The sequence below is a fragment of the Typopeltis vanoorti genome, chromosome 4 (assembly GCF_054136105.1).
Source record: "Typopeltis vanoorti isolate ZY-2024b chromosome 4, IOZ_Tvanoo_1.0, whole genome shotgun sequence".
In the NCBI taxonomy this organism is placed as follows: Eukaryota; Metazoa; Arthropoda; class Arachnida; order Uropygi; family Thelyphonidae; genus Typopeltis; species Typopeltis vanoorti.
Window position 1 is genome coordinate 152241657 of NC_143552.1, and position 22597 is coordinate 152264253.

Here is a 22597-nt window from a genome sequence, read left to right on the forward strand (position 1 = left end):
TTCTGCAGCATTTTCTCCATTCCTATAAAAACCACTTCACAAGTAAGGCATGTTCAGGCAAATGAGACCCATTATGCAAGTTGAATGACTGTAGAGCAAGTCTTGCTCCTTTTATACAGTCTTAGAGCTCACATGGTATTCAAAATTCACTATCTTTTCTCACTCACAGCACCATATTTTCCCTATCAGTCATTTTTGAACTAACGGTTTCTATTGTCAGAATCTCTTCTCCATGATCGGATTAGGGAACCCAGCAAGTTTGAGGTATTTCGTCTACTAATTCTCTCTTCGGATTGCTCTGAATATGGATACTTTAATAGGTACTAACACCCTGTACAATGGAACAAGCTTTTCAAAATAATGAAGGTAATTGGAATAGATTGCAGAGATAGAAGATTAATTAAGGAATTGTATAATAGCCAAAAATTAATGATGCAAATACTGAAGCAACTGCAGAAGTAAACACAGCTGTAAGACAAGGCTGTGCATTGTCACCCTTAATTTTCAACCTGTATATAGAAAATACAATAAAGACAATAAAAGATGAAATGAAGGAGATAACTGTAGGTGAAGTGCAGATACATATGACATGCTTTGCTGATAATATAGCAGTATGAGGTGAGTGAGAATGAACAGGATGATGAAATTGGTGGCCATTTCATAGAAAATTAGTAGCTGATTACTCTATTCTCTGTGAAATGTCGAGGTAATAATTGTTGAGTTTTACATCCTATGTGGGGATCGATGCACGATTCAAAATAGATATTATCTAAGATGGATGATGTTTTATCTGATTAGGGATTTCAAATAAAAGCAAAAACTAAAATAACGGTGGCAAGTTTCTGAGTATTGAAGAAAACAACAACAGAAAGAAAGATGAAATTCCTGAGCGATGTATGGAGACATCACGAATGGATTATAAATATATTAGAAGGGAAGATACCATAGAAAAGAACAAGAGGATGGCGGAAATATACATTCTTATAAGAGGTGTTTAGATTAATTGGAAGAGGTTATAAATTACTAAAGAGGAAAGCCAAAAAGAGGATAAAATGAAGGAGGGAGCACTTCAAGTGACAGGGACTGTCCCTTAAAATGATAATGATATTATCAGTTTATATCATACTGGTCTAAATAATACTCTGCAAAATGTATACGGTAGGCAAATAATATGAGAATTCCAGGTGAAAAAATCAGAGGTTATCAAGTGTTAATAAGACTGTAAATATGAATGGAATATCACCACTTATTTTTAAGTGGTGATATTCCATGAATGTGCAAAATAGTTACTTATGGCCTTGACCTGGATATTTAATGAAAGACTTACAGGTTTCAGGTTGGAAGAGAATACAGAATTTGGTTGATGTACCACAGAATCATTTATGATGTTTTTGAATGAGATTGTCAAAGGTAGGTCTGCTTTTAAGAATCGACTTTCGTTTTAGGATAACATGATGAATGTGTTGTAGGATAAGGGAGATTCATATGCAGTGATATTTTTGAACTTTGCAAAGGTGTTTACAAGCTGCAGAAGATAGGAATGGATAATAGATTGGATGAATGGATTAGACTGACTGAAGACTGAATCTCTAACCATTATCAGCAAGTTGTGTATTATTATTATTATTATTATTATTATCATTATTATTCAGGCCTCATGGATTCAAAAGACTCATCGTGGGAGGTGCTTCCTAAGAACATAAAGTCTGTCACGACTCATCAAGGGGAGGTTCCCCCTAAGAAACACAAAATCTATCATACCACTCCTTAAACTCATTGACCGTTCTCGCCCTCACCACTCTAACAGGCAATGCATTCCACGGCTCAACCACCCTCCATGCAAAGAAACCACTCCTCACCCTCTTGCTCACAGTTTCCTTTTGTAACTTCCAGGGATGGCCCCTTGTCTTCACTCCTTCCCGCTGTTCAACCAAGCGAAAGAACTCCCCAGTGTCAACTCTGTAATAACCTCTCAACAGTTTAAAAGTCTCAATCATATAAACTCTCCTTCTTCTATCCACCAAACTCTGCAGTCCACATTCCCTCAGCTGATTCTCATAACTATCCTTGTACAGTCCTGAAACCATCTTTGTCATCCGTCTTTGTATCTTTTCCACAGTTATTTTACCCCCTTCAAATCCTGGGAACCAAATCTGAGAACAATAATCCAAGTGTGGTGTGATCAGACACTTATACAACGGAATGATAACCCTCTTATCTCTGCAGGTCAGTGTCCTTCTCATAATTGCAGCAATCCTCTGTGTTACCTTCACCACCTTTGCAATATGTCCCCTAAACTTCAGGTTTCTATCAATCATCAACCCCAGATCTCTTGTCTTCCCAACTTCCTCCAGTATAACTCCTCCCATAGAGTATGCAGCATCCTATCGATGTTTCCCAAACCTCAAGACCTTACATTAAACTGACATCCCCATTCATTTGCCCATCTATCTAGCTTATTCAAATCCTCTTGCAGGGCTACCACATCTGCAATATTACTAATAATCCTTCCCAGCTTCGCATCATCTGCAAACAACTGAATATCCCCTTGAAATCCGCTAGCAATGTCATTGATATAAAGGTTAAACAATATAGGTCCTAGTACTGAGCCCTGTGGGACCCCACTTGTAACCTTCTGTCTCCTTGAAACTGCTCCACAATACACACTCTGATACCTATCAGACAGCCAATCCTGAATTCAGTTGACCAATTTGACATCCAGACCCATATGTTGCAACTTAAATATCAGCCTATCATGTGGCACCCTGTCAAATGCCTTTCTAAGTCTAAGAAAATTGCAGTATATGCCTTTCCCTCATCCAATGTTCTTGTAACTTTATTATAAAAGGCCAGCATATTGCTAAAACAAGAGAGCCCTTTCACAAATCTATGTTGACTCTCACAGATAACATTACCGTCATCTGCCCAGTGCTGTATATGGTCCCTCACTACTTTCTCCAAGATCTTAACAACTACTGATGACACACAGACTGGTCTATAATTAGACACTTCCAGTCTGCTACCACCCTTATGCAATGGCACTATCTTACCTTCCTTCTATTCCCAGGGCACCTTTGCAAAAGCCAGACTTTCATTGAAAAGCCAGGTTAAAGGCACTATCAGTTCCCCAGCACATTCTCTCAAAACTCGTGGTGAAATACCATCCAGTCCAAAAGCTTTATTGACATCCAGAGTTCTCAGTATCTGAAACACACTCTCCTCCTGTACCTCTAAACCTTGAACCTGCTGTATCCCTCTAGCATTAAAACTGACTCCTCCAGGATGAAATACTCCAATAAAGTGGTCATTGAACAATTCCACTATATCCTCTGCATCAGTCACTCTATTCCCATTTTTATCCCACAATATCATTCTTCCATAGTCATTTCTCCTCCTACTGGTCACATAGCTAAAAAATTCCCTAGGATTTTCTTTGGATCATAGGGCCAATCTCTTCTCATATTCCAGTTTCGCTTTCCTTACCACACTAGTCACTCTTCTGGCCCGTGTCTTATATTCTTCATGCATCCTCTCTTCACCTGTCTCCTTATATCTCTTCCATAGCCTCTTTTTCACATGCAATTCCTGTTTAATATTGTTTGTCATCCACTTTACTCCAAATTGTGTCCTCTTCTTCACTCGTGGTATACAACTTACCATTGCTGATAACAAATATTCTTTCACAATTTCCCATGCACTAACAATATCCCGGCCTTCCAATTCCTCCCTCCATAAAACTTCCCGAAGTTGATGTCTAAGACTATTATAATCACCTGCATTATAATTCCACATAAGTTCCTGTCTCTTTGATACTCCTGCATGTCTATTCATTTTCCAAGTCAAAACCATATGGTCACTCTCTCCAACTGGTGGGAGAGATGTCATCTCAGTTATTATCAACTCTTCTGATGCTATAACCGAATCTAAAACTTTTGAACCTCTTGTTCCCTCTGTTACATGTTGCCTAAGACATTTGTCCCTCAAGAATTCTAGAAATTCCATTCCACTATTGCTACATGCATCTTCCTCTCTCCAATTTATACTACTGTAGTTAAAATCTCCCATAACAATCATTCTTCTTGCACTTGCCAAACTTAGCTGTCTAAACATCTCCTGGTCCCCATCCTCCATTCTCCTGGGTCTGTAGCAACACCCCACTAAATATCCTGTCTTGCCTACCTCTACCTCACACCATATGCTCTCAAAATCATTTGTCTCACTTCCTTCCAAAGCCTCCACTCTTAGAGGACATAGATCATCACTTATCATAAGCGGTACCCCACCACCACACTTTCCCCTCCTATCCTGACAAAAAATGCTATACCCAGCGACTTCTATTCCTGTTATTATATCCCCTTCTGTCAACCACGTCTCAGTGATCCCAATAATTTTTGGCCAGGATGATGCTATCTGCGCCACCAATTTCTCTCCCTTATTCCAGATACTCCTGGCATTAGTATAAAGCATATAAATGCCATTGTTTCTATACCCAGCATTATCCCTTCTAGACTCCACTGGGCTCAGTGTTACCTGACATTGTCTCCCTTCTCCAAAGTATCCATTCCCAGAAGAGGCCACCCCTGCTATCATCCTCCCTGGGACACACTGACTCTTTCAGAACAGCAATCTCTCCAGATGCCTACGTCCTTCCTCATTCAAATGTAAGATGTATGATGTAGCACTGTCTCAAAAAAAAAAAAAAATGAGGAAGGGAACCAGCTGTGTGTCCCAGGTTTCTTGTTATTGGGCTCCTATCTGTTTAACTTATTTGTTAAGACTGGACTCTTCAATTCTTTTCTGATGATGCAAAGTTGGAGGAAATTATTATTCTTACTACATCATCCTCCATGGAAGTAGGCAGACTCATCATGGGAAATTAACTCAAGCAACAACAACATATTTATCATATTGAACCTTAAAATCCTGAAGTCTCAGCATTCAAAATGCATTCTGGTAATGTGTTAAACTTAACTACAAATCTCCATGTAAAAAAATCTACTCCTAGCCTTTATACAACTTCCTGGAATAGCCTTTTGTTCTTTTCCTGTTACCTTCTACTCTTTTTATAATCCCCTTTGTATCAATCTGATAAAATCCTCAATATGTTTCTATCATATCACCTCTTTTCTGCCTATCCACCAAACTCTGCAGTTTACATTATTTGAACACCTCTCTATAACCAATATTCCACAGTACTATTATCACCCATCTCTGAATATCCTTTCCAACATTTCCACATCACAATGAAAACTAGATAACAAAATCTGAGCATAAAAGTCCAAGTGTGGTCTGACCAATACTGTATACAGTTACACAACTATCTCCTTATCCCTACCTGTCAACATACTTTTTACTGCAGCAACAATATTATATGCAGTCTATTTTATTATTATTATTATTATTCAGATCTCCATGGAGTCAAAAGACTCATCGTGGGAGGTCCTTCCTAGGAAACACAAAATCTATCACACCACTCCTTGAACTCATTGACCATTTTTGCTCTCACCACTCTATTACGCAATGCATTCCATGGTTAAACCACCCTCCATGCAAAGAAACCACTCTTCACCCTCTTGCTCACAGCTTTCTTTTGCAAAATCCAGGGATGGCCCTTGTCATCACTCCTTCCTGCTGTTCCACCAAGCAAAAGAACTCCCCAGTGTAAACCCTGTAACTACCTCTCAACAGTTTAAAAGTCTCAATCATATCACCTCTCCTCCTTCTATCTACCAAACTCTGCAGTCCACATTCCCTCAGCTGATCCTTATAACTAACATTGTACAGACCTGAAACCATCTTTGTTATCCACCTCTGTACCCTTTTCACAGTTAATTTAATTGGACTAAATTTGAGAACAATAGTCTATGTGTGGCCTGATCAGGGCCTTATACAATGGAATGATAACTCTTTTATCTCTGCAGGTCAGTATCATTCTGAGTATTGCAGCAATCCTCTGGGTTACCTTCACTACCTTTTGCAATATGTTCCCTGAATTTCAGTTTTTCTATCAATCATCAACCCCAGATCTCTTTTCTCCCCTACTTCCTCCAGTACAGCTCCTCCAATCGAGTATGCAGCCTCCCATCAATGTATCCCAAACTTCAAGACGTTACATTTTACAGCATTAAACCGACATCCTACTTCATTTGCCCATCTGTCTGGTTTATTCAAATTCTCTTTTTTGGGGCTGCCACATCTGCACTATTACTAATAACCCTTCCCAACTTCATATCATCTGCAAACAACTGAATATTCCCCTACAATCGATTGACAATTTCATTGATATAAAGGTTAAACAATACAGGTCCCACTACTGAGTCTTGTGGGACCCTCACTTATAACCTTCTGCCTCCTTGATACTGTCCCACCATACACAACTTTGTGATACAAATCAGACAGTCAATCTTGAATCCAATTGACTAACCCATCATCTAAACCCATGTACTGCAACTTAAATATCAGCTTATCATGTGGCACCCTGTCAAATGCGTTTGCAAAATCCAAAAAAAAAATACAGTATATATGCCTTTCTCTCATCAACTGCTCTTGTTACTTTATTATAACAGGCAATCATATTACTAAAGCAAGAGCATCCCTTAACAAATCCATGTTCACTCTCACAGATAACATTACCTCATCTTCCCAAAACTGTATATGGTCCATCACTAATTTCTCCAAGATCTTTACAACTACTGATGAAACACAAACTGGCCTATTATTAGACACTTCTAGTCTGCTACCGCACTTATGCAATGGCACTATCTTACCTTCCTTCCATTCCTTGGATACCTTTCCTGTAGCTAGACTTTCATTCAAAAGGCAGGTCAACGGAGCTGTCATTTCTTTAACACATTCTCTCAAAACCTGTGGTGAAATACCATTCAGTCCCACAGCTTTACCGACATCCAGGGTGCTCAGTATTTGGAACATGCTCTCCTCTTGCACCTCTAAACATCGGACCTGCAATATCCCTCTAGTATTAAAACTTACTTCTCAAGGATGAAATAGTCCAATAAAGTGTTTATTAAACAACTCCACTATGTCCTCTGCATCAGTCACTCTATTTCCATTTTTATCCCACAATGTCATTCTTCCAGAATCATTTCTCTTCCTAATGGCCACACAGCTAAAAAATTCCCTTGGATTATCTTTGGATCTTAGTGCCAGTCTCTTCTCATATTCCAGTTTCGCCTTCCTTACCATACTAGTCACTCTCCTGGCCTGATTCTTATTTTCATGCATCTGCTCTTCACCCTTCTTCTTATATCTCTTCCGTAATCTCTTTTTCACCTGAAGTTCCTGTTTGATAATGTTTGTCATCCACTTTACACTAAACTGTGTCCTCTTCTTCACTTGTGATATACAGCTTACTATTGCTGACAACAAATATTCCTTCACAATTTCTCACGAACTAATGATATTCCAGCCCTCGAATTCTGCCTCCATGGAACTGCCCCAAGTTCCAGATATGTTCCCTTTTCTTTTATACTTTTGCATGTCAATTCATTTTTCAAGTCAAAAACCACATGGTCCCTCTCCAACAGGGGGGGGGGGTCTTAGTATCTCTCATAATGCAAAGCACATCTCCTTGCAGACATGTATAATGCTATGCATTAAGGTAAGGGCCACTACCCAGACTGGTTTCGACCTTTATTGAGGTCTCGTCAGTGGGAACCAGAGGATATCCCTGTAAGCTGTATAAGGAGGGTGTGAACACAGAAGTGAGAAGCAGGTTTTTTGCATGCAGATTTGTGAATGATTGGAATGCCTTGCCTGAGAGCGTGGTGTCTGCAGAGAATTTGAGTGTGTTTTATGACAAAAAGACCTCATAGATAAGACTTTGACTCCATGAGGTCTTAGTATCTCCCATAATGCAAAGCACATCTCCTTGCAGACATGTATAATGCTATGCATAAAGGGAAGGGCCACTACCCAGACCGGTTTCGACCTTCATTGAGGTCTCGTTAGTGGGAGCCAGACCCAGAAGTGGTGATACCAAGGTGGAAGCAATGAAGTCATCTTTACCTATATGAGTTGGCAAAAGGTTTATCAATTTATTATTAAATTATTCTGGATTTAGAGAAAGATGTTAGAAGTTCGAGAAAGATAAAAAAAAAAACTTGCAACATCTTTCTCTAAATCCAGAGCAATTTAATAATAAGGTGAGACACCTTTTGGCAACACGTAGAGGTAAAGATGACTTCTCCATTGCTTCAACCTTGGTATCACCACCTCTGGGTCTGGCACCCACTGACGAGACCTCAAAAAAGTTTTAAACCGGTCTGGGTAGTGGCCCTTCCCTTAATGCACAGCATTATATATGTCTGCAAGTAGATGTGCTTTGCATTATGGGAGATACTAAGACAAGGAGTGATGAGAGCATGGTCCACCTTTACCACAAGTTGCCTCAGTCCTGAAGATACTTCAGGTGCAAACGTTATTTGCTTACACTTGGATAAAGAATTAAACTAAATTTATTTAAAAAAAAGAATGATTATGGAAGGATGACATTAATTGGAGAAAATTATTATTATTATTATTATTACCCAAGACTCCATGGAGTCAAAGACTCATCTAGGAGGTGCTTTTAACAAACACACAGCTCATCATACCGTGCTTTAAGCAAACTCAAATTCTCTGCAGACACCACACTCTCAGACAAGGCATTCCAATCATTCACAACTCTACATGAAAAAAACCTGCTTCTCACTCCCCTACGTAGAACCTCTCCAGCATTCATCCTATAACAACCCCTTAATAACTTGTAGGTCTCTATCCTATCTCCCCCTCTTCCTCTTGTTCGCCAGACTCTGCAAATTACATCTTCTCAATCTTTCCTCATACTCGACATTCTAGAGGTCAGAAACTACCTTAGTCAATCGCCTTTGGACCCTTTCCAACATCTCTTCATCCTTCTGAAAACCAGGTAACCAAATCTCGCCTCAACAGTCCATGTGTGGCCTAATCAACACCTTATACAACGGAACAAGATTCTCCCTACTTCTACACGTCAATGTCCTCCGCATCATTATTCCCAGAAACCTTTGTGTTGCCTTCACAATTTTGGCTGTGTGTCCCCTAAATTTCATATCCTTATCCACTATCACCCCCATATCTCTTATTTCTTCCACCTCCAACAATATATCCACACCAAGCATAAATTCTGCATCCCATCTTTGTTTTCCAAATTTTAAAACCTTACCTTTGCAACATTGAACTCACATCTCCATTCCTGTGCCCAATCACTAAATTTATTCAAGTCTTCTTGTAATGCCACAACATCTTTGCTACTCTTCATGGTTAGTCCCAACTTTGCATCATCTACAAACAACTGAATATCTCCATCCAAATCTTCACCAATATCATTAATATACAAGTTAAACAGCAATGGCCATATAACAGACCCCTGAGGCACATCACTAGTAACTTTCCTTTTCCTGAATATCACTCCCCCATACACAACTTGTTGATACCTATCAGATAGCTAGTCTCCAATCCAATGCACCAATCTAATATCCAACCCCATCCACTCTAGTTTGACTATCAACTTATCATGCGGTAATCTATCAAAAGCTTTTGTGAAATCTGAGTATATTACTATGTATCCTTCTCCTCTGTCCATGGAAGCAGTCACCGTATTGTAGTAAGTAAGTAGATTACTAAAACATGACCTCCCTTTAGTAAATCCATGCTGTCCATGAAAGATAATACCATTGTTCTCAATCCAATTCTGAATCCTAGTTCTCACAAGCTTCTCCAACACTTAACTACAACACCTGACACATAGATAGGCCTATAGTTTGATGCTTGAGTTCTATCACCTCCTTTATGTAGTGGCACAATCTTGACCTTCTTCCACTCCTTAGGAATTTGACCCAGTGCAAGACTCAGATTAAAAAAATAAGTCAAGGCTGGCGTCAACTCCCTGGTACATTCATTTGGAATACGTGGTGATATATTATCAAGTCCCACAGCCTTATTTACATGTAGTTTGCTCAACTCCCCAAACACCTCTCACTCACTTACAGTAAGTTCTCCTCCCCATCATCAACTGCTCTCAATCTCTCTGTGAAGTCACATTCACAAGATTGAAAGACCTTTATGAACTGCTCATTAATTATCTCCACCACACCTTCTTCAACAGCTGTCTTTATACCATTTTCTCTAATCAATGTCATCCTTCCATAATCATTCATTCTTTTACTGACTACATATCGAAAGCACATATCGAAAATGGTACAGGAACCACTGCTGCAGAAGATATAGTTGAAATATTTAATGAGCAGTTCATAAAGGTCTTTCATTCTTGTGATTCTGACAACATGGAGACTTTGAGAGCAGTTGATGATGAGGAAGAGAGATTGACTGTAAGTTAGCAAGATGTATATGGGGAATTGAGCAAACATGAAGTTAAGCTGTGGGAGTTGATAATATATTACCACATATTTTGAAGGAATGTACCATGGAGTTGGCACCTGCCTTGAAATAATTGTTTAATATGAATCTTACATTGGGTTTAGTTCCAAAGAAGTGGAAGGAAGGCTATTTGTGCTGCTTCTTAAGGGGTGTTACAGATATCAAGAATCAAATTATTGGCCTGTCTGTGTGTCAGTTGTTGTAAAGTGTTGGAGCGGCTGGTGAGAACCAGGATCCAGTATTGGTATTGATTCCAATCTGATGCACTAGTCTAATATTCAACTCCTTTGACTATCAATTTGATATCGGTGAGGATATCAAAAGGCTTTGCAAAATCTAAGTATACTTTTTATTATGATTACAGCTATTTTGCCTGCTTCAGTTTAGGAGTACCCCTCAGGTGTGCCTCAGGGATTGCTGTTTTAGGGCCATTGCTGTTTAACTGAAGCAGGCAAAATAGCTGTAATCATAATAGTTTATAAAGAGGAGTAACATGGGAGTTTTCCCAGAAATAATATACATAACTAAGTATACTTGTTGTGTATAAATCTCCTTTGTCCAAGAAAGCAGTCAACGTATTGTAAAAAGTAAGTAAGTAGATTACTAAAACATGGCCTCTCTTTAGCAAATCCATATCATCATTGATGGACAGCATGGATTTGCTAAAGAGAGGTCATGTTTTAGTAATCTATTTACTTATTACAATAAGTTGAGGGCTTTCTTTGATGAAAACGACTTATACACAGCAAGTACACTTAGATTTTGCAAAGGCTTTTGATATCATTACTGCATGATAAGTTGATAGTCAAAGTAGAGCGGATGGGATTGGATATTAGACTAGTGCATTGGATTGGAGATTGGCTATTTGATATATCAGCAAGTTGTGTATGGGGGAGCAATATCCAAGAAAAGGAAAGTAACAAGTGGTGTGCCTCAGGGATTGCTGTTTTAGGGCCATTGCTGTTTAACTTGTTGATGTTTAAGATTATTATAATCACCTGCCTTATAATTCCACATACATTCCCATCTCTTTGATATTCCTGCATGTCTATTCATCTTCCAAGTCAAAACCACATGATCACTCTCTCCAACTGGTGGGAGAGATGTCATCTCAGTTATTATCAACTCTTCTGATGCTATGACCAAATCCAAAACTCTTGTTCCCTCTATTGCATGTTGCATAAGACATTTGTCCCTCAAGAATTCTAGAAATTCCACTCCCTTATTGCTATATGCATCTTCCTCTCCCCAATTTATACTGCTGTAGTTAAAATCTCCAATAACAATCATTCTTCTTGCACTTGCCAAACGTAACTGTCTAAACATCTCCAGGTCCCCACTCTCTGTGCTCCTTGGCCTGTAGCAACACCCCACTAAATGTCCTGTCTTTCCCACCTCTACCTCACACCATATGCTTTCAAAATCATTAGTGTCACTTCCTTCCAAAGCCTCCACTCTTAGAGGACATAAGTCGTCACTTATCATAAGCAGTACTCCACCACTAACCTTTCCCTTCCTATCCTGCAGAAAAATGCTGTACCCAGCTAGTTCTATTCCTGTTATCATATCCTCTTCTGTCAACCATGTCTCTGTGATGATCCCAATAATCTATCAGCGCCACCAATTCCTCTCCTTTATTCCAGATACTCCTGTCATTAGTGTAAAGCATAAAAATGCTACTGTTTATATATCCAACATTATCCACTCTAGACTCCACTGGGCTCAGCGTTACCTCATGTCATCCCCATTCTCCCAAGTACCCGTTCCCACAAGAGGCCACCCCTGCTACCATCCACACAGGGCATTCTAATTTCCCTGCATTGACACACTGACTCGTTCAGAACAGCAATCTCTCCAGATGCCTACGTCCTTCCTCATTCAAATGCAAGCAGTCTCTTGCATACAATTCCTTTCTGTCCTCAAACACCTCAAAGCATCCACATATTCCAATCCTCTCTTCTGACACATTCCAGCTATTATATTATTCAATATTTCTGCTCAGCTCATCACAATCATACCTAGGCAAAACACACACACTATCTTTCCTCTCTGCATCTTATTTCGTACAATCTCAAGCAAGAATCACACATCTCTCGCTGCCCAATTTACATTACCTATCAGGTCATTTGTTCCACCATAGAATCATCTTATCCACTCTTTCACTCCTCTTAACTGCCATAGCTACACTTTCTATCATTCCTCCAGGCAAACACTCCTCACGCATCCTATCTTGCACACCACGGATCATTGAGTTCCCATACATTACACCTCTTACCGCCCTGTTCCTCGATTGCGCACATGCATCCCTCAATCTCTCTTTCTCTCCTCTAACATTTTCTCTCTGTGTTCCCCTACTTACCTGCCTTCCTGACAGCACTCCCTTGCATTCTTCTCATTCCCTCTCTCCTATTGTTTCCACTCTCTCCTCTTCTATCATTCCCATAACTCTCTCTCATCCCCTCTCTTCCACTGCTTCCATTCTCTCCTCTTCTATCATTCCCATAACTCTCTTCCACTGTTTCCATTCTCTCCTCTTCTATCATTCCTACAACTCTGTCTCATTCCCATCTCTTCCACTGTTTCCATTTTCTTCTCTTCTATCATTCCCATATGTCTCTCTCTCTCTCTCTCTCATTCCCTCTCTTCTACTTATCCTATTCTCTCCTCTTCTATCATTCACATACTCTCTCTCTCATATCCAGGTGTCTACCAAATTCCTTGCCCTTGTTTGTTATCTTCTTTCGGAAAAACAGGAAGATCTGCTTTTATTTGGATAGAAGAACACAAGTCGTTTATTCAATACCTTGAACCTGAATAGTCTGGACTTGCAGAGCATGCCATCAACATTAGACATAGAGTTCATTGGAACAAGACAAGAGTCCCTCACAAAAATCGGTTCCTCGTGGAATGGCTTTATAAAGAAACATGAAACTTTACTTCACTCTCCCAACTTAAACAGATCCTATGGTCTACGTCTATTCCCTTTATGGGAGATAGTACTCTTTAAATCAGCTAATCTTTCCTAATTGTATATATATATATGTATATGTGTTTTTTTTTTTAAATTAAGTTAGGAAACTTAATGACCTTTTTTAGTTATCTTACATGAGCTACTTAGGTGGCACATTTTGGAATTTTCAGTTATTGTTTAATTAGCCTTTTTACATGTACTGAAGATGCCTGTGATACTTGGGCAAAAATTCTACTAATAAATAATATTTACATGAGTTAATTCCGTTATTATAATTTCAAGTGATCTGAAATTTATTATTATTATTATTGATAATTAATACTTAAGGAAATGACAGCGTACACTATAAATATAAATTAAATCAATTTTAATATATACTTTCCGATATTTCTGCTACGTCACATTGCCATCTTCATGGCAACTTAAGATAAAGACACGTGCACGCAAGTACTACATAACAGCAAATGAGAAACGAAGCGAGGAAGCTACCGTTTTCCTAAAGTCCTGATGGTGTCCCCTGGAGGGCTATATTAAGTGTTCTTGGCCTTTGGGTTGAAGTTCTTCTGATGTATGTTTCCCAAATTTGGGGCAATCTCATGCATCCAAATGTGTTGAGGTTTAGCATGTTCCTAAGGGCTGATGCTGATTCCATGAATAGTCATTCATATTTGAACTTGCTGCGGTGTATTACTCTGGCTTTCTTCCACCTTATTCTGTGGCGAGTATCCAGAGCATGGTCTGCAAGCCCAGAGTGCCTGTACTGTTGAAATCGGATGTAGTCCTTGTGTTCTGAGATTCTGATATTTGCTGTCCTGCCTGTTTGGCCAAAGTTGGACAATTTACAGTTGCAAGGGACCTAGTATACACCAGGTAGGTCTAGGGGAAGTGGTTGGGCTTTAGTGCAGCAGATACCACCAAAAATCAACACATCCATTAGTGAATACAAGTCTCTACAGGAAATGAAGAAAAAAAAAGAAATAGTTATCACCAAAGTGGATAAGGGGAACTCCGCTGTGGTACTCAATCATACTGACTACACAGGTAAGCTTAAGGCTTTACTATTAGATCGAGCTACTTACCTCTCCATTGAATACAATCCCATCAACTCACAAATTAGAAAACTCCCTCCATAGGCTCCTTAAGAAGGTCACCTCTTGGCCTGTGGAGATTACTAACAGACTAAAAACCATATAACTCTAGACCTCCCCGTATATATGGGCTCCCGAAAATACATAAAGAAAATGTGCCATTACGTCCCATAGTGGATGGCATTAATTCCTCCACTTACAAACTAGCTAAATATTTAGCCAAAGCCCTCTTACACTATACTGGCAACACACCATCACACATAAAAAAACTCAGCCCACTTCAAAGCCAGTATAGAAAACCTTACACTCCAACATAACAACATAATGGTTAGTTTTGACGTCTCCTCCTTATTCACAAATGTCTCCCTCAAGGAAACCTTATAGCGAATCCAAGCTAAATTTTCTCCCGATATCTCAGCCCTATTTCAGTTCACAATGAACTCAAGTTATTTTGTTTGGCAGGAAAAATTCTACAAACAGATAGAGGGGACAGTCATGGGTTCACCACTTTCTCCACCCTTGGCCAACTTTTTTATGGAGACTTTTGAAGAGAAAGCCTTAAACTCTGCCCCACAAAAATCTACCATATGGCTTCGCTATGTTGATGATGTGTTCGCTATTTGGCCACATGGCCCGGATACACTCCTCTCCTTCCTAACACACTTAAACAACCAACACCCTAGAATCAAGCTCACCCTGGAAAAAGAGGAAAACAATAGCCTCCCCTTCCTAGGCACACTAGTCACCCACCAACCTGATGGTACCTTGGTTTTCTCAGTTTTTAGAAAATCCACCCATACAGGCAGATATATTCACCAACAATCCCCCCCCTCCCCCTCACAACAGTATGGAGTTATTAAGACACTATTCAACAGGGCTAAACTAATCTGTTCAAATGACCAAGCCCTAACCACTGAACTAAATCACATCCTTAACACTTTCTCAGCCAATGGCTATCCCTCCCCCCCCAAAAAAAACCAAAAAATACTAAAACAAGATATCCACAACCCCCCCCTCACAAAAAAGATTACTCTAAATCCATCACCATTCCCTACATCCGAGACATCACAGAAAAAATCCATATAGAAAATTGGCATCCCTTATCTGCTCCACTAAAGACCAACCACTTTCCCTAGACCTAGCTGGTGTATACCAGGTCCCTTGCAGCTGTAAATTGTCCTACTTTGGCCAAACAGGTAGGACAGCAAATATCAGAATCTCAGAACACAAGGACTACATCCGATTTCAACAGTACAGCCACTCTGGGCTTGCAGACCATGCTCTGGATACTCGCCACAGAATAAGGTGGAAGAAAGCCACAGTAATACACTGCAGCAAGTTCAAATATGAAAGACTATTCATGGAATGCCTCAGCCCTTAGGAACATGCCAAACCTCAACACATTTGGATGCACGAGACTGCCCCAAATTTGGGAAACATACATCAGAAGAACTTCAGTCCACAGGCCAAGAACACCTAATATAGCCCACAGGGGGGAGGCACCATCAGGACTTTAGGAAAACGGTAGCTTCCTCGCTTTGTTTCTCATTTGTTATGTAATACTTACATGCACGTGTCTTTATCTTAAGTTCCCATGATGATGGCAACGTGACATTGCCGAAATATCAGAAAGTACATATTAAAGTTGATTTAATTTATATTTCTAGTGTACGCTGTCATCCTTAAGTATTAATTATCATGTTTAACCAACGTATAAGCCTTTCTACAAGAATTATTATTATTATTATTATGTGACACCTCCAGAGAGTCCACAGACTCATTGAGGGAGGCCACCTACTCTACATATCGCTCTTCTGTCTCCACCAACTACAACTAACCGCAACTACACCAATGCCATCTACCGTCCACCACCACTAGTATTTCCACAGACAATCACAAATATTCATGCCCATGCCAGGATTCAAACCTGGCATGGGCATGGATATCATATCCGCCCTGCAGCCTTTTGGCTGCAGAGCGGATATGATAACTGCTCGGTCAACCAGGCCGGCACATTTAGAGGACACATTGCCAAAATTGTGAGGACAACACAATTTTGTTATAGGTTGTTATAGGATCAATGATGAAGAGGTTTTTCATAAAATGGTGGGAGATCAGGGGAGAACAAGAGGTTATCCATGGAAGCTGTATAAGGAGGGTGTGAATAAGGAGTGAGAAGACGGTTTTTTGCATGCAGAGTTCTGAATGACTGGAATGCCTTACCTGAGAGTGTGGTGTCTACAGAGAATTTGAATGTGTTTAAGGCATGGTATGATGAGTTGTGTGTATGACAAAAGGACCTCCTAGATGAGTCTTTGTCTCCATGAGATCTTATGGTAATAATAATAATAATAATTTCTGTACTGCTTTCAAACCTAATTTGAAGTTGGTATCCCTTCTTTGCTCTCCTACCCTCTCTGTTCCAGGTGTTTACAATGGTCTTGCAACTTATCATATTATGGTCAACACCCAAAAGCATCCATAGAGAGTGCCTCTCATAAGACTTAAGGCATAAAAAAAATCTAATTTCTTTCACTTGTTGTGTGTGTTATTACAAATTTAATGTTGTACTCCTGAAGATGTCTCTATGACAGATGAAATATTTGAACAAACCCATTTTTTAATTATTTCTCTGTTCTGAATTTTTTCCATTAAATGCAGTGGCGGCCCATACATAAGCACTGCGACACTGCAGCACCCCCAAGGAAAAAATGAAAACTTTAAATTTTGTTTGTGTTTATAAATAATAACAATGCTTACAACATTATATAAATGCAGTACAACGTGTTAAAGGTTACAGATTATGTTTCGACATTGATTGAATAGTTAATAATTGGAATTGTTCGATTAACGGTTTAGATTACGAAACAAATGCACTGCGATCTAACACTGATATTCATTTGCGCTTGTCATTGCACGTTACGTCATTCCCACACTGCCCAAACGGCAGTGTATCTTTAGTATGTTTATGCGCGTTATTTCTGTGAGATATAAAACTTTTATTATTGTTGCATGTGCGTGGTGAACTATTTTTTGTCAATCTTATTTTATTTTGTTAAAATAACATATAATTATTTATTTATTATAGATACAAGGCTGAATTATGAGTCACTGTTGAAAATATGAAAAGAATTATATTTTTTTCAATTATCATTACATGAAACAAATGCACTGCTGTCTACTGCTGATATTCATTTGCGCTTGTCATTGCTATTGATACAAAACTTTTATTATTAGTGTTTGTTCGGTGAGGATGAAATATTTTTAATAAAGCAATTTTTAATATGTAAATTTATTTATTAATAAATTCGTTACTGATTAGGAAAAAAAAAGTTTTTTTTTTTTGTATATGCAGCATTCCCCCCCCCCACTTAAAATTTTCACTGGCTGCCACTGATTAAATGTAATTAAGAGTGTCAACCAGTACTCAAACCTAAATACTTGTACTTGTTTACTTGGATAAAGGACTAAAACAAGAATAATTTCTTGTGCATTATAATTTAAAAAAAAATTATATGTAGAGTCAATCTGTTTTTTTTTCTTGTTTGTTTGTTTTCTATTAGAAAAAAATTGTATCTTGTAGAAAAAATTGAAGGCATGTGCATGTGAACACCTCTAAAAATGGCATTTGCAGTCATAGTGCTAAGCCTCCTGAAGAAAGACTATTACAGGTTGCCAATATGAATAATTTTTTCTAGGTTTTTCTTTGGTCGGTTCCTGAGTTAGTTGATCTATCACATGGCAAATAGAATTTTTCCCTTCCAGAAATCTAGTTTCTGACCCCCATGTTTCCAAAAATCGATTATTGAATTCACACCATTAGACAGTAATGCAACTGTCAGGGTTTGGTGTCACAAGATGTCCACTGTATTCTCTTAAAAGCTTTAGTTCACTGATAGCTTGGTATCAGGGAAGAGTGCAGGATGAAGACTGGCTGCTACCTGTTAAAAATTAGTTAGGGCTAAGGAAGCTTTGATAACTCCCTTTCAGGAACAGAGGGACATTAGAGAATTTTTTTATTATTATTATTATTATTTATTTATTTATTTTGTATTTTGTAAAATGAATATAAACACCACACCCAACACAAATGTGACTATCTTTTATTACTTGCTTATATATTAAAGCATGTAAAAAGTAAGAAAATAACAAATTGTTATAAAGTCCTCAAATTTAAAAGTATATGTTTTAAAAGAGTAAGAATTTTGGATGTCTCTTTTTGAAGAAACTATCAAAGTAGTATTCTATTTTCCCTTGTATCATTGCACTATTATGATATTGTCCTGCTGAAAGCATACACCCTGCTTGTCACTAAAAATTGTGAGATCCTGTTAATGGCACTTTGTTGTAAGTCATCAACTAGTTCTTTATAACTGTCTGCTTTATTGTTATCCCCAAACCTCTTTAATAATGTCTCTGAATGAATTCCTGGTTTCTAGTTCAATTTTAGTGAGAATCTCTTTGAATTTTTAATCTTTTAATACTACTATAATCAGAGATCCAAGAAATTTATCTTTCTCAGTTTGGTTTCTGAAATATTTTTAGTGTTTCATTTGATTCATTTTACTAGCATTGGCAGCTGAAATATTTTCTATTGGTGACTCAGGGTCTGCATTTTATGTTCTCTTTCTCTCTTCCTGTAAAACCTTTTCAAGAAAGCCATAATTTCTTGATACAATGTTGCATTATTGTCTTGCTTTCCAATAAGCACAAGAAAATAGCAATATTTTGTGAATACTCCTTGCATAATGCAATTATGCAGTAAAGGGCGAATAGTTCAGTCTCCTGCAACATATGATCTGCAAAAAAAAAATAAGTTTAGAAGTTAATTGTTAGTGATATATTATAATTCTAGCATAATTTTTGTCTGGTTTGGTTATCAGCGAGTGTGGCAGATTTGCATTTTGTAATTAATCGATATGAAGCACTTTTTCAGAATAACAGTTAACGGAGACAAAAATGGCAGAATGAACAAGGTCATTCAGATGCACAGCATGAAATTGGGTGTGCTGATTTGTGTAGATTTTACCAAGATGGTTGATTGTCAGGATTGTAAGCTGAAGTAACTAGAACAGGAAGTATGGGAGAGTCTTTGGTGATTGATGAAGAAATAAATAGTATGGGAGTGATTGGGAGTGAACAGAATGAAAGCACAAGAGATCTAGAAGAAACGAGATTTCATGAGAGTAAGGAAGTAAGTAAAAGAGTGTTGAGTAATGAAATTGGGAGAGTCATGCTGAATAGCATAGAAAATGAGGCCGTGAGTGACTCTTGTTTGGACTTGAATGAAGAAGTTATGAGTGGTAAAATATATGGTGATTCTATGATTAAGGGTATGGAAAGCGGTATGCCTGAGGAGTGCTTGGCTCATGGAACAACAGAGAGAGAGAGAGAGAGGCTTTAGCAATAAAGAGAGGACATGATGCAGAAAAGATGATAGTTATGGTGAGTATGATCTGAGTGGTAGTATAAAAGTAGCAACAAAAGATTTAAGAACATTGCTAGATATCATGAAGAAGAAAAGTGTCAATGGGGGAGGGATAGTGCGTGCGTGCTGCGTTTTGACAATTATGAGTTAAGTAGACGAGCGATGATAATGAATGATTTGATTGCAAGAATGTGCAAAAAAATAGAGGTCTGGAATTTATTGATGTCTGGAGTGTGTTTGAAGGCAAAAGACAGCTGTATGCAAGAGATGGGTTGCATCTGAACATGGAAGGTCATAAGCGATTGAAGAAGCTACTGTTTTCTGAACAAGTTGAAGTAATTGGGCAGGGAAACTAAAATTGAAAAGTAACTATAACACTTTTTTTGAATGTTAGTCAAGTGAGTTTTAATTTATCGTCCTACACGTTTCACCGATTTTTGCTATCGGCATCTTCAGGGAATACAATTGGTAAGCTATATGAAGGTAACAGACTAGGTTTTAACTGACAGTTCTAATTGAATTAGAACTGTCAGTTAAAACCTAGTCTGTTACCTTCATATAGCTTACCAATTGTATTCCCTGAAGATGCCGATAGCAAAAATCGGTGAAACATGTAGGACGATAAATTAAAACTCACTTGACTAACATTCAAAAAAAGTGTTATAGTTATTATACAAGTAGTCAAGAAAGAAAATCACACTAAAATCGAAAAGGTTGAGTGTAAGAGGGAGAAACTTAAGCAGTGATTGTATAATTGTTGATACTTATTTGTGGAATAAATTGCAGAATAGAGGGGATAAAAATCGGCATGGGACTACTGAAATTAGTGACATGTATATCAGCTCTAAAGCTGGTACAAGAACTAAAGGGAATCTGCAATTTTTGTATACAAATGCAAGAAGCATTCGAAATAAGAGGGAAGAATTTTTGGCATTAGTCAGTGCAATCTCACCAAAAGTTGTAGGCATCAGTGAAACTTGGCTGGCATCAGAAGATGTGGTCAGGAATTGAATGTGATGGGTACAGTATTTTCAGGGAGGATAGATAAAATAGAATGGGGGGAGGAGTACTGTTGATGATAGCTGATGAGTTGCAGCCAAAGAAAGTAGTATATCAAGATGATAGACATGTGAATGATAGTACATTTCAGGCAGTCTGGTGTGAAATAGTGACCAACGCAACCAAATATACAGTTAGTTGCTGCTATAGGCTAGGGAGTGATATTGAATTCATGCATCAGCAAATTAGAACAGGGTTAGTGATTATTATAGTTTTTTTTAATTATGGTGATATCAATTGGAAGGAGGAAATATCACGTGGCAAAAAAGAAATGGAATTCATACATCTTCTACGAGATAATTACTTGAAACAGCACATAACTGAAGGGACATGTGGTGTGTGAGTGTTGGACCTGGTCATTGGTTCAAAGGATATATGCATAAGTAAGATGTCCTCGTTACCTCCAATTGGTGAGAGCAATCATGTGGCATTGACTTGGGAGGTTGCAAAATTTGTGGATTTCTCTCTTAAAAAGGGGTATATACGGAACTACAGATTAGGCAATTATAACAAGCTTCGGAGTGAGCTTGCAGCAGGCCCATGGCAGAACATATTGCAGGGGAAAGATGTTAGCAGTGCATGGGATAAAATCAGCAGGTATCTGAGGAAGGCAATATCAGATTGTGTCTCCATGGTAAGGAAGACAAAAGGTAGGCGTTAGATGGATGAGTAGTAGCATCAAGTTTGATCTGCAAAAAAAGAAAATGCTATGGAGAATTTACAAGAAGAAAGGCGATCAGTACACCCATGAGCAGTACAACGCTCAAGCTAGGAAGGTTACCAGCATAGTAAGAAAAGCTAAATCAGATTATGAGAAAACCTTAGCCAAGGAGATCAAGGGTAATCCCAAAGTGTTCTTCCATTATGTGGCAAGTAAAAGGAAGAATGACTTCAGAAGGATAACCTTAGTGGGTGCTGATGGTATCGAGGTGATCAATTTAGATGTAATAGTAGAGATACTGAGTGATCACTTTTCAAAAGTAATAGACTTTTAAAATACAAGTACAGAGATATTCCCAAGTGGGAATATCTCTGTACTTGTAGCAATAACTAATGTGAGAATTCACATTAAGAAATCAGAGGTACTTAGTATATTGCAAAATTTAAATGTGAACATTCCTGTATGTAGGTTAAGATGGAATATCAGCTCGGGTGTTGCGTGAATGTGCAAAGGAATTGTCAATGCCTCTTACTTGGTTATTTAACTTAAGTTTGAATTCTGGTGTGGTCCCTAGGGAGTGAAAGGAAGGCAAAGTAGTTCCTCTGCATAAAGGTGGCTCTAAAACTGCAGTAGTTAATTACAGACCAATCACCATCTCGGGAGTGGTGGTAAAAGTATTGGAAAAGTTGGTTAAAGACAAAATTCGAGAATGGGTGAATCAGGATATGATACTTTATAGGGGCCAACATGGTTTTGTTAAAGATCGATCCTGCCTTAGCAATTTATTAACTTTTTACAATAGAATGACATCTGAGTTGAACAAAGGAAATGGCTACACAGTGGTACTTCTAGATTTTGCTAAGGCTTTTGACAGGATACCCCCATGGAATACTGTTGCACAAATTGGAGCAGATGGGGATGGATACTAAATTAGTGATATGGATAAAAGAATGGCTCAGGGAGAGATGCCAGAA